Source organism: Poromitra crassiceps (assembly GCF_964638095.1).
Source record: "Poromitra crassiceps genome assembly, chromosome: 9".
NCBI lineage: Eukaryota > Metazoa > Chordata > Actinopteri > Beryciformes > Melamphaidae > Poromitra > Poromitra crassiceps.
The window spans coordinates 29,412,119-29,425,388 of record NC_139630.1 but is presented as its reverse complement, the minus strand read 5'-3'; positions in this window follow the sequence as shown (position 1 = coordinate 29,425,388).

The window sequence follows — 13,270 nt, the reverse complement described above, 5'->3', positions numbered from 1 at the left end:
CACACATGACATGATGGTGTGAAGCCCCTTTGAGACGTGCTAAGTTGTGATAAGGGGCTAAACAAAACTGAACTGAACATGATCACAGGACCCCGAAATCAACTTCAATATATACAAACTTCCCCATGAACAAAACTATGGTTAAAAAAAAATTCAGTTAGAAAAATCTATTCATAAGGCAAAAATAACAATCAAAAATATAGGGATGCCAGTAATTATTAAAATTATAGAAACAAATGTTATGTATCATACAAAAAGTCCTTGGGGAAAAATGCAAATAGCCTACACACAACCACAAGAAAATAAATCCAACTAACTGCACATCTAAACTAACCGGTCACATGCGGCTTTCCTCAGCATTACAAAGTCACAGAGGGTGTAAATCCATGGCACCAGGGACCTAAACGCACCCAGCTGGCACAAAGCAATCTAAATCGACATCATTAAACATTGTGTACATAAACATATAAGTCAATATGAGACAATGGAGACAGCACACATGACATGATGCTGTGAAGCTCTTTGAGACATGCTAAGTTGTGATAAGGGACTAAACAAAACTGAACTGAACATGATCACAGCATCCCGAAATCAACTTCAATATATACAAACTTCCCCATGAACAAAACTATGGTTAAAAAAAATGTTCAGTTAGAAAAATATATTCCTAAAACAAAGATAACAACCAAAATATAGGAATGCCAGTAATCATTAAAATAATAGAAACAAAGCAGACGAGCCAAACAGCGACCCGCCTCGTTCTTGACATCGTAACTGGCCAATCAGGAACGCCACTAACAAAACAATAATGGCCGCCTCCTTGCCTGTCCGCCTCGAGGAGTAATGTCAACGTTTAAATAGCCATAAAGTGTAGATATTGCAGAAATAGGCTCAATAACAATTAAACAAGTACAGGAGTATTCAACCGCGGAGTTTCTCGGCGGAAAATGTGTTTTTGCCTTTCTCTCGAGTGTATTTGGGTTTGACTCGATCCAACGCTGATTGGCTGAAGGAGTTGTCTGTCAAGGTAAGTACACCCGCCCAACTTCCGCACAATGCAGACACTGGGTGAAAGCTTGAGGCCAGACGGAAAGGAAGAACGAAATGAAATGTGAGTTCACGTGACCCACTGGTTTACCAGGCTAGTGATAAGAGGCTAAACAAAACTGAACTGAACATCATCACAGCAGCCCAAAATCAACATCAATATATACACACAAACTTCCCCATGAACAAAACTATGGTTAAAAAAAAATTCAGTTAGAAAAATCTATTCATAAGGCAAAAATAACAATCAAAAATATAGGGATGCCAGTAATTATTAAAATTATAGAAACACATGTTATGTATCATACAAAAAGTCGTTGGGGGGAAAAAATGCAAATAGCCTACACACAACCACAAGAGAAAGTAGTTTCTTGTTGGTTTGCTTGTTTTTTAGTGACCAAAGCGGCTCATAGGGTCACGGCCCTTCTGGCTTTGCCCTAATGCCACATCACCAGTCTGTCACTACAGGCCATATATACAGTAACATGCTAATATGCAAATACAAATACAAATAATAATAATAATAATAATAATAATAATAATAATAATAATAATAATAATAAAGGTAATAATAATAATAATAATAATAATAGTACTCATAGAAGAAAAAAAAGACAAGAATAATTCCTCGTTCAAGCCCCTGTGATGTTCAATTTGTAATAAGTACGCACAAAGTATATGAACAAACTATAATATGGTTAGAAAAATATAATCATAATGCAAAAATAGCAATCAAAAATATAGTAATGGTAATAATTATTACAAAAATAATAGACAAAAATCATCTGATCTGATCATACAAAACCTCCATCAGAGAAAAATGCAATTACACAAAACCACAAGAAATAGAACCAATGGAGACAGCACACATGACATGATGGTGTGAAGCCCCTTTGAGACGTGCTAAGTTGTGATAAGGGGCTAAACAAAACTGAACTGAACATGATCACGGGACCCCGAAATCAACTTCAATATATACAAACTTCCCCATGAACAAAACTATGGTTAAAAAAAATTCAGCTCGAAAAATATATTCATAAGACACAAATAACAATCAAAAATATAGGACTGCCAGTAATTATTACAATAATAGACTTTTTATGTTATGTTATGTATGATCTGATTATATAAAAAATCCTCAGAAAAAAGAAAATACATGTAGCCTACACACAACCACAAGAAAATAAAAATCCAATAAGTCATGGGAGGAAAAACACTGCAAATGCAGCGGCCAGAAAAGCGATCACCATGCTGAGTATACCATAAACTCTGACCTCATTAGAACCAAAACAGAAATGATAAATCTGATGGAAGAGTTTGGCCATCAGTGACGGACTAATAGGATGATATGAACTTTCACAAACAAACTAGTCAGACTTCTTCAGCAGGTATTTTTAGGGTTGGGTGGCTCCAACAGCTGGTTTTGTACGCCATAGCTTTGTTGCATTTTTATATTTGATTCGTTTAGGTTCAAACTGACCAATCACACGCCAACCAGAGCTTGTAAACAAAAGTCACATGACTCAGGCAGCAGCTTGTTTATTGGGCAAGTTTGGTAACTTTTCATCTAAACAGATCTGACTCCTGTCTCTGTAGGGTTATCTAAAACTAGGCATCTCGCGCACTAGATTCCTAGGCTCACCCACTGCACGGGCTTTTGCGACCTCACCCGCCCTGCAGCTTGCCTGCTGCGCGGGCTCGCATACATGCCCCACAGCTCAGCTGCTGCGTGGCCTCGCCAGCTCTATATTGACATCACTCACTGAGCACTTTTGCTTGAGTGACCATCACTGATCACATCATGGAGTGCTCGAGTGACATCACTCAGTGCACAATTGCTCAACTTCCATGTCATAGAGATTGTGACATCATCAGTGACAACATAATTGCTCGAGTGAGCATCACTGATGACATCATCCAATGTGGGACAAGAATTTAAACAAACGGGCAGACAGACAGAACCCACTTGCTCCCTTTATATACGATGATGGAATGGACTGGGCTGTCTTTTGGGGTGAACATGCTGACTGTTGAACTCTCTCATACAACACACACGCACGCACATGCTTGATGGTGGGTGTTGTTGGAAGGTTGTGTGTGTGTGTGTACTGTCCTGTACAGAGTGAACCATCATCTCCGCAGCTGTGTTTTGTCAGCAGTTTAAGTCTTTCTCTCTCCCTCCTCTATCTGACACAGAGACACTGAGGAGTTAGGGCAGACACCAAACGCAGGATAGAGCGCTTCAGTGAATGTGGAGTGGAAGATGTGGATGAGGATCAGTGAGTTAGAGGAAGCACTGTAGAAGGACAGAGAGCCAGCAGGACAGTCCAGATACACTGCTACTCTGTCAGAGTCAGAGGACGAGGGGCAAGGTATGTGTGCTGCTTTGTTATTGTGAAAGGCAAAGTAACCATCATCAGAGCAGTACAGCCCCCAGGACTTTTCATTCAGTCCAAGCTGACAGTCAGCACTCCCTCCTCTCCTACCAATTCCTCTGTAAGTCACTCCTATCTTAACTCTTCCTTCCCACTCGACCTCCCAGTAACAGCGACTAGTCAGACCATTTCTACACAGCAGCTGAGGCATGTTGTCAAATCTCTCTGGGTGATCAGGAACTGGCTGCTCCTCTGTCACCTTCATCACCTTTCTGTTGTCTTCAGACAGGAGGAGCTGTCTGTGTGCTGTGTTTTCATCCAGTGTGAGTTCACAGGCATCTGATGGAGAGAACAAGACTCAATACAGCAGCAGTTTATCATCTAATAAACCTGTAGTCTCTCCCCAGACTCAAATATTACATTGAATCACTGCGCTCCGCATACTACATAGTGAGTCTGTGCCACTTCACAGCCACTGCTGGGGTTTGAGGGCGCGTCTATAGGGAGTGAAATTGAATGAGTGACAGGTCATAGCACCAATGAGAGAGCGGTTCGAAAAATGCAGCAGAGCAGAGATGCCTTTGGATTTCAACTGTTGTACTTGATCATCCATTATCGATAACAGCGGACAGACAACTATAAGTAATCCATCAACTGGCCATTTGTTCGAAAAGTAAAGCTTCTGCATTGGCTTAAAATATGTGATATTGTGAATCTGCAATGTTTCTACAAGAACTTCTAATAAAAAACTTTGTTTGGTATGTCCATATTTTGTTAATGACTGATGAGTCTCGTGTTGAGGCTAGTTGTTTGCCGTTTTATTTTCTTATTCGTTGTGTCTGATTCTCAAGTGAACGAGCTGTTTCCGCTGCTTGTTTCCTGTCTAGGCCAGAAACAGGCCGAATGACAAAATCACTTGTAAACGGAGGCCAGGCTCTTTCTCGCCGAGAAGAGCCTGGTGACACGAGGTTAGGGCGAGTGCGAGTACATGCGAGTTGATCGCGTTCGGTGTGTAGGGGGTCTGAGAAAGAGAGAGGGAGCGCGATCGAGCGAGAGGTGGGAGAGAGAGCATGCACTCGTCTGCACACACTGTGGATCGAGAGATGTGGAGGATAGCACGGTTAACTTCACACAGTGCAACCTGAGATGCGTATTCCCAAAGCCAACAAGGACAATCGCCTCCACCCCACCTCTCCCCGCGAGTTGGGAGCTGGTTCAATGCGACATGCCCAGACAATCTGCGAGGGAGTGTGAGGGGAGAATTCTGCCTAGTTTCTCCATGTCTTTCAAACCTACATTTATATACTTTGCAACATTCATCATCGTTTAAATTTGGCTGGTGGCTTATTAACATATGTTCCTGTGGTGTGATGAACTCAAAATGCTGTTATTTTAGATTTCCAGGGTCTTCACGTGTATAAAGGCAAATAATAGAACACTTGGGGCCCTATCGTTGTACGGCGATATCGTTTGCGCTGCCTTTGCGCTGCGTTTGCGCGCCACTTATTGCTATCTTCCCAGCGTCTAAGCTATCGTCTGTCCAGTTTTGCGCTGTGATGACACAGGTGTAGGCGTGGCCCAGGCGTGTAGGTGGGCCTCTAGCCTATCATGTGTCTCGCGCAAGTGTCATTTAGCGCTGTGGGGAAGATACCGTCGGCATGTGCCGAGCGCAAAGAGAGGTTTGGAAGTTGCCCGTTCCAAAATAGGCGTTGCAGCGCAATGTGTTCGAAAAAATCACCTTGGGTGCTCTCAATTTTAACGCCAGGAAATAGCTGCTGGTCTTAGCGCAAACGCAGACGTACACCTGAGCACAGACAGTCCTTGCTTGGATCCATTTACGCACGGCATGGATGTCACTCTCCACTCGCGCCTGCACACACCCTTCTCTCCTCGGAATGCCACGTTGATTTTCAACTATAGTCTACATTGCAGAAAAAACACACCTTGATTTAAAAATGAGAATTCGTTTCTGATGGTTTTATTAGGCTACATAATTCCCGACCATACAGGTTTGTGGTGTGAGCAGTGTTGGGCACTCATTACTAAAAAAGTAATATATTACATATTACTCGTTACTATTTTCAAAAGTAATATTATTACTTTACTTATTACTCCATGCCAAAAGTAATTCGTTAGATACTCGTTATATTACTTTTCCGTTACATTCCACACAAATGGCAATAGGCCTTTTTCACTGCAGCGATTTTGTGTCTAAAAGGCAGGAGGTAACCAAGATGTTAATTAGGGCTTCCAACTTCCAGTCCATTTAGGTGTTCCAGTGCTGGAGCCTTAATTAGTTAGTTGGTTGCACCTGTGTATAGCCTACTCTGTCTTCTAGACACAAATGGCCGTTGTGAAAAAGGCCCATGGCGTTTTTCTCATCAAAATGCAGACTTTGCGGTGCCAATGTGTGAACTAGGTCTATTATGTGCCGTTCCATTTAAACTAATCGCTTTGCCAGAGCACAGCTTCCTACAGAGATGCTTGATGAAGAGCACACCTGGCTCAAAGTGATGACTGACAAGATGCAATCTTTTGCAAACTCAATACGTATAGGCTACATCTTTGCTTAACAAGTTTGTATCACAAAAAACGTTAGCTCTGCAACATTAACCTGACAATAATAACAGCAATGTTTGATGTCCATCAACTTGTGAGTTTCTACGTTATCTCTGTATTTTAACAGTTTTCCGGTTTCTGTTGTGCTGTCCTCTCGTCTCGTAACGTTAACGTTAAGAAGTTTGAGCTCGTGTTTTTCACAGTGGAAAGAGTGTTAGTAGCCTACCTGTCCTGGACACCGTTTACATTTGGCTTTGATGTTCAATCGTGTCACCTTTCTTCCCGACAAAAACAAAGTCATGGGAATGTATCCAGCCACGGATTTTCCTGCTCGGCTCAGTCAGCAGGGCAGAGAGGGTGCTCTGAAGTGCTCTGCGGTGACGTCACCTTGTTTTGGGAGCGTTAAAGCCATGCTGCTTGTGATCAGTCAAAACGACTGCGTGTCGTTTTGCAGCGCAGCGGCATCACAGAATGGACTCAACAAAAGATGTAACGACTAACGTAACAAGCTCGTTTATCTTGAAGTAACTGTAATATTATTACTTATATTCTATAGTAATTCGTTACACTACTCGTTACTTGGAAAAAGTAATATTATTACAGTAACGAGTAACTAGTAACTCGTTACTTCCCAACACTGGGTGTGAGGTAACAATAGATTGCTTTTGAGAAAGTTGTGACGGTGTTGTGCCAAGCTGCCTCTCCCCACCCTGGCCGGCCCAAAACACCCAGGGCACCGACCCACACCCACCCCACCACCAAGCCTGCATACCCGTCCAGCTCCCACCTTCTCGGGGGAGACCCCCCTCCAGCACCTGGCGCACACATTACATTACATTACATTACGTCATTTGGCAGACGCTTTTATCCAAAGCGACTTACAATAACACATTTTTGTCAGCAATAGAGCAATCTACTATGGAGCACAGTCTGTGATAACTACAACTTCTGAAGGAACAGTGGTACAAGTTTAGGTTAGTGGTACAAGTTTAGGTTAGTTTTTTTTTTTTTTTTTTTTTTTTTTTTTAGAAAGAGAGAGAGAGAAGGAAGTTAGATCAAGAAGGGCCCAGATGGAGCCTGAAAAGGTGCGTCTTTAGTCTTTTCCGAAAGATCGGCAGTGATTCAGCCGTCCTGACCGAAGGTGGAAGCTCGTTCCACCATTGAGGTGCCAGGGACGAGAAGAGTCGAGATCGGGATGAGCGACTTTTGAGCCCCCGTAGCGAAGGAGGGGCGAGGCGACCTGCACTGGTGGAGGAGCGAAGGGAGCGCTGAGAGGTTTGGAACCTGACCATAGATTGCAGGTACAGGGGAGCTGACTGGTGTACTGCCCGGTAGGCCAGTACCAGTGTCTTGAATTTGATGCGGGCCGAGATGGGAAGCCAGTGGAGCTCCTGGAAGAGGGGAGTGACGTGAGAGAATTTGGGTTGGTTGAATACGAGACGGGCTGCAGCGTTCTGAATGAGCTGAAGCGGTCGGATGTCGGTGGCAGGTAGGCCGGCCAGGAGCACGTTGCAGTAGTCCAGGCGGAAGGCGACAAGAGACTGGACCAGGAGTTGAGTCGCTTCTCTTGTGAGAAAGGGACGGATTTTGCGGATGTTGTAGAGAGAGAACCTACAGGAGCGTGCTGTAGCAGCTATGTTGGCTGAGCAAGACAGCTGGTTGTCAAGGATCACCCCAAGGTTCTTAGCTGTTTGGGAGGGAAGTACAGTGGTGTTGTCAATGGAGATGGAGAGATCTGCGAGAGGGCAGTCTTTTCCTGGGAGGAAGAGTAGCTCTGTTGTTGGAGAAAAATATAAGTTCCATGCCATTTCCTAATCAATATTTCCTAATCAATAAGCTATAGGCCTAATTACATCTGACACATTAATCAATAAGCTATAGGCCTAATTATGCTATAAGTTCCATGCCATTTGACCCATAGACCCATAGCACACTGACATCTCATCTCACCCAGCCCCATAGAGAGGACTTCTCCTCTTTGCTGAAACCTTGGGCAGTGCATCGTGTCCAATAACAACGGATAACAGTTTCCCTGTCAGACTCAAGTGGACGCACACACATTTCCAAGTCAAGTCATCACCCCCTCCTACCAAGGTTGAGCTTGAGGTGGTGGGCAGACATCCAGTCGCCAATGTCTTTGAGGCATGCAGAGATGCGAGCCTCGATTTGAGTGTCGGAGGGGGGGAAGGAAAGGAAAAGCTGTACTGGGTGTCGTCAGCATAGCAGTGATAAGAAAAGCCATGAGAAGAGATCACATAGGCAAGAGATCTGATATAGAGAAGGAAAAGTAAGGGGCCCAGGACTGAGCCCTGGGGGACACCGGTGGTAAGAGGACAGGATCTGGAGAGGGACCCTCTCCATGAGACCTGGTATGAGCGGTTCGAGAGGTAGGAAGCAAACCAGGAGAGTGCAGAACCTGAAATGCCTAGGTCAGACAGAGTGGAAAGAAGGATTTGGTGGTTGACTGTATCGAAGGCAGCAGACAGGTCAAGGAGGACAAGAACAGAGGAGAGGGATGAGGCCTTAGCAGTGCACACAGACTCCCGCCCCGCCAGATGTTCGTTCCCCTAATCCAATTCAAAACACATCATTTTTTCGCACAACACCTGTGTCCGGCCAGTACAGTAGCCTAACCTCTCCACAGCGCGGATGGCAGCTAAAGTCCCTCTCGCCATCAAGCAGACAGTGACGGAAGCATGTGTCTTTATGTGCGCCAAGGGGGAAATGACAGACTAAATTGGTGAGATTCGATGTATATACAGTATATTAATAGAAACGAATAGAAAATAGCTGATTAATAAAATGTGTGCTGGTGGAACGAAATTCAACTTCTTCAAATAGAGCAGCATCACTCATCGCGGCTCTCAGTAGGCTACGCTGCGTAATTACGGATGCAGTATATTACCACAGCGGAGATACGTAGAAGAGAGCCCGAAAAAGGATACAGACGTTTGGGCAGCAGCCCTTTTTCAGAGTGTGAAATGGCAATAATACACAGGTGATCTAGTCCCTCTCAGTGAAGGAGGAAGCTGCTGACGTGACGCTGTGGTTTTATGGGCATGACCACACCTCCACAATGCTTTTGGGCATAAACACGCCAATACAGAGATGTGTGCCGAGATGACGTGAAGCGCAGCGGGCCGAAACGCCCACAATTAGGGCTTTGCACGGCGCTATTCCAGCGCAAAACGGGCACTAACGCAAAATTACCGCCGTTGGAAAGATAGAGCCCTTAGAGTCAGAAAATTACATCATGTTATTGTAATGCAGCCTTTAAAACCAGGAGAAGACAATATGTCATATCACCATATTACGATATTTAAAATCAAAGGTGATATCTAGATTCATATCATATCGATCGATTCACAGTAGGATGTGAATGTCACATACTGCTGTGTGAATGGACTTTCTATCTAAATAGTTGAATGTGTGTTGCTTTGTTCTCAAACTAAATACACACTTACATTTCTTCAGAGCTGGTCTCGTCCTCTGCACTCCACCATTGTCCACACTGGGGGAATCAACACAGTCAGAGTTGACAAGAGACACTGACCCACACTCGAACCTAAACCCAGGATAGAGTGGTTCAGTGAATGTGGAGTGGAAGATGTGGAGGAGGATCAGTGAGTCACAGGAAACTCTGTAGAAGGACAGAGATCCAGCAGGCCAGTCCAGATACACTGCTAATGTGTGAGAGGAGGAGGGGGAATGTATGACTTTTCCTGTGTTATTGTGGCTGGCAGTGTAACCATCATCAGTGCAGGTCAGACTCCAGGACATTTTATTACATCCAAGGAGACAGTCAGCATGCCTTCCTCTCCTACCAATTCCTCTGTAAGTCACTCCTATCTTAACTCTTCCTTCCCACTCGACCTCCCAGTAACAGTGACTAGTCAGACCATCTCTACACAGCAGCTGAGGCGTGTCGTCAAATCTCTCTGGGTGATCAGGAACTGGCTGCTCCTCTGTCACCCTCATCACCTTTCTGTTGTCTTCAGACAGGAGGAGCTCTCTGTGTGCTGTGTTTTCATCCAGTGTGAGTTCACAGGCATCTGATGGAGAGAACAAGACTCAATACAGCAGCAGTTTATCATCTAATAAACCTGTAGTCTCTCCCCAGACTCAAATATTACATTGAATCACTGCGCTCCGCATACTACATAGTGAGTCTGTGCCACTTCACAGCCACTGCTGGGGTTTGAGGGCACGTCTATAGGGGGTGAAATTGAATGAGTGACAGGTCATAGCACCAATGAGAGAGCGGTTCGAAAAATGCAGCAGAGCAGAGATGCCTTTGGATTTCAACTGTTGTACTTGATCCTCCATTATCGATAACAGCGGACAGACAACTATAAGTATTCCATCAACTGGCCATTTGTTCGAAAAGTAAAGCTTCTGCATTGGCTTAAAATATGTGATATTGTGAATCTGCAATGTTTCTACAAGAACTTCTAATAAAAAACTTTGTTTGGTACGTCCATATTTTGTTAATGACTGATGAGTCTCGTGTTGAGGCTAGTTGTTTGCCGTTTTATTTTCTTATTCGTTGTGTCTGATTCTCAAGTGAACGAGCTGTTTCCGCTGCTTGTTTCCTGTCTAGGGCGGGCTCTAGGCCGGAAACAGGCAGGGTGACAAAATCCCTTGTAAACGGAGGCCAGGCTCTTTCTCGCCGAGAAGAGCCTGGTGACGCGAGGTTAGGGCGAGTGCGAGTACATGCGAGTTGATCGTGTTTTGTGAGAAGGGCGTCTGAGAAAGAGAGAGGGAGCGCAATCGAGCGAGAGGGGGGAGAGAGAGCATGCACTCGTCTGCACACACTGTGGATCGAGAGATGTGGAGGATAACACGGTTAACTTCGCACAGTGCAACCTGAGATGCGTATTCCCAAATCCAACAAGGACAATCGCCTCCACCCCACCTCTCCCCCTCCCCCCGCGAGTTGGGAGCTGGTTCAATGCAACATGCCCAGACAATCTGCCAGAGAGCGTGAGGGGATAATTCTGCCTAGTTTCTCGATGTCTTTCAAACCTACATTTATATACTTTGCAACGTTCATCATCGTTTAAATTGGCTGGTGGCTTATTAACATAGGTTCCTGTAGTGTGATGAACTCAAAATGCTGTTATTTTAGATTTCCAGGGTCTTTAAGTGTATAAAGGCAAATAATAGAACACTTGGGGCCCTATCGTTGTACGGCGCTATCCTTTGCGCTGCGTTTGCGCGCCTCTTATTGCTATCTTCCCAGCGTCTAAGCTATCGTCTGCCTCCACCGTCCAGTTTTGTGCTGTGATGACACAGGTATAGGCGTGGCCCAGGCGTGTCGGTGGGCCTCTAGCCTATCATGTGTCTCGCGCAAGTGTCATTTAGCACTGTGGGGAAGATACCGTCGGTATGTGCCGAGCGCAAAGAGAGGTTTGGGAGTTGCCCGTTCCAAAATAGGCGTTGCAGCGCAATGTGTTCGAAAAAATCGCCTTGGGTGCTCTCAATTTTAACGGCAGGAAATAGCTGCTGGTCTTAGCGCAAACGCAGACGTACGCCTGAGCACAGACAGTCCTTGCTTGGATCCATTTACGCACGGCATGGATGTCACTCTCCACTCGCGCCTGCACACACCCTTCTCTCCTCGGAATGCCACGTTGATTTTCAACTTAGTCTACATTGCAGAAAAAACACACCTTGATTTAAAAATGAGAATTTGTTTCTGATGGGTTTATTAGGCTACATAATTCCCGACCATACAGGTTTGTGGTGTGAGGTAACAATAGATTGCTTTTGAGAAAGTTGTGACGGTGTTGTGCAAGCTGCCTCTCCCCACCCTGGCCGGCCCAAAACACCCAGGGCACCGACCCACACCCACCCCACCACCAAGCCTGCATACCCGTCCAGCTCCCACCTTCTCGGGGGAGACCCCCCTCCAGCACCCGACGCACACAGACTCCCGCCCCGCCAGATGTTCGTTCCCCTAATCCAATTCAAAACACATCCTTTTTTCGCACAACACCTGTGTCCGGCCAGTACAGTAGCCTAACCTCTCCACAGCGCGGATGGCAGCTGAAGTCCCTCTCACCATCAAGCAGACAGTGACGGAAGCATGTGTCTTTATGTGCGCCAAGGGGGAAATGACAGACTAAATTGGTGGGATTCGATGTATATACAGTATATTAATAGAAACGAATAGAAAATAGCTGATTAATAAAATGTGTGCTGGTGGAACGAAATTCAACTTCTTCAAATAGAGCAGCATCACTCATCGTGGCTCTCAGTAGGCTACGCTGCGTAATTACGGATGCAGTATATTACCACAGCGGAGATACGTAGAAGAGAGCCCGAAAAAGGATACAGACGTTTGGGCAGCAGCCCTTTTTCAGAGTGTGAAATGGCAATAATACACAGGTGATCTAGTCCCTCTCAGTGAAGGAGGAAGCTGCTGACGTGACGCTGTGGTTTTATGGGCATGACCACACCTCCACAATGCTTTTGGGCATAAACACGCCTATACAGAGATGTGCGCCGAGATGACGTGAAGCGCAGCGGGCCGAAACGCCCACAATTAGGGCTTTGCACGGCGCTATTCCAGCGCAAAACGGGCATTAACGCAAAATTACCGCCGTTGGAAAGATAGAGCCCTTAGAGTCAGAAAATGACATCATGTTATTGTAATGCAGCTTTGAAAACCAGGAGAAGACAACACTTATGTCATATCACCATATTAGGATATTTAAAATCAAAGGTGATATCTAGATTCATATCATATCCAGGCCCGTAGCCAGGGTTTGAGAAATACCGAGGTCATTTTAGCGCGCGTGGGGGGCCCCGTTAGAAAATTGTGTCTATATTAAAGTAAAATGCTTCAATCTGGTGCACTTTGAAAGCAAAATGAAGAGGCTAGATCTATAAAGAACTACAGACATCATGTTAGATTAATATCCTCTTTACTGTGCTGTTGCTTTAAAATTATACCAAAAATAAATGTCTCCCCATATAATATAATTTATATTCTGCATACAGGTCACATGGCAGAATACTGCTCAATTAAATATAATGGCCCATCTACACAAACATCACTTACAGGGGAGTTACTTACCCATTCACTTCAATAGAACTGTCCCCAAAGTCTAGCCCCAATCTAGCCTCAATGCAAAATCTGAATGTTGTGAGTTATCTCTCTTCCTTCTATAGCACACAGAGAGGAAGCAAATTGTTGCATTTCCGATCAACTGTCGCATTAAAACATCAATGACAGATGAATAGATCTGGGGACCGGAGCTATTTTTCAAAAAAAAAATTCATTT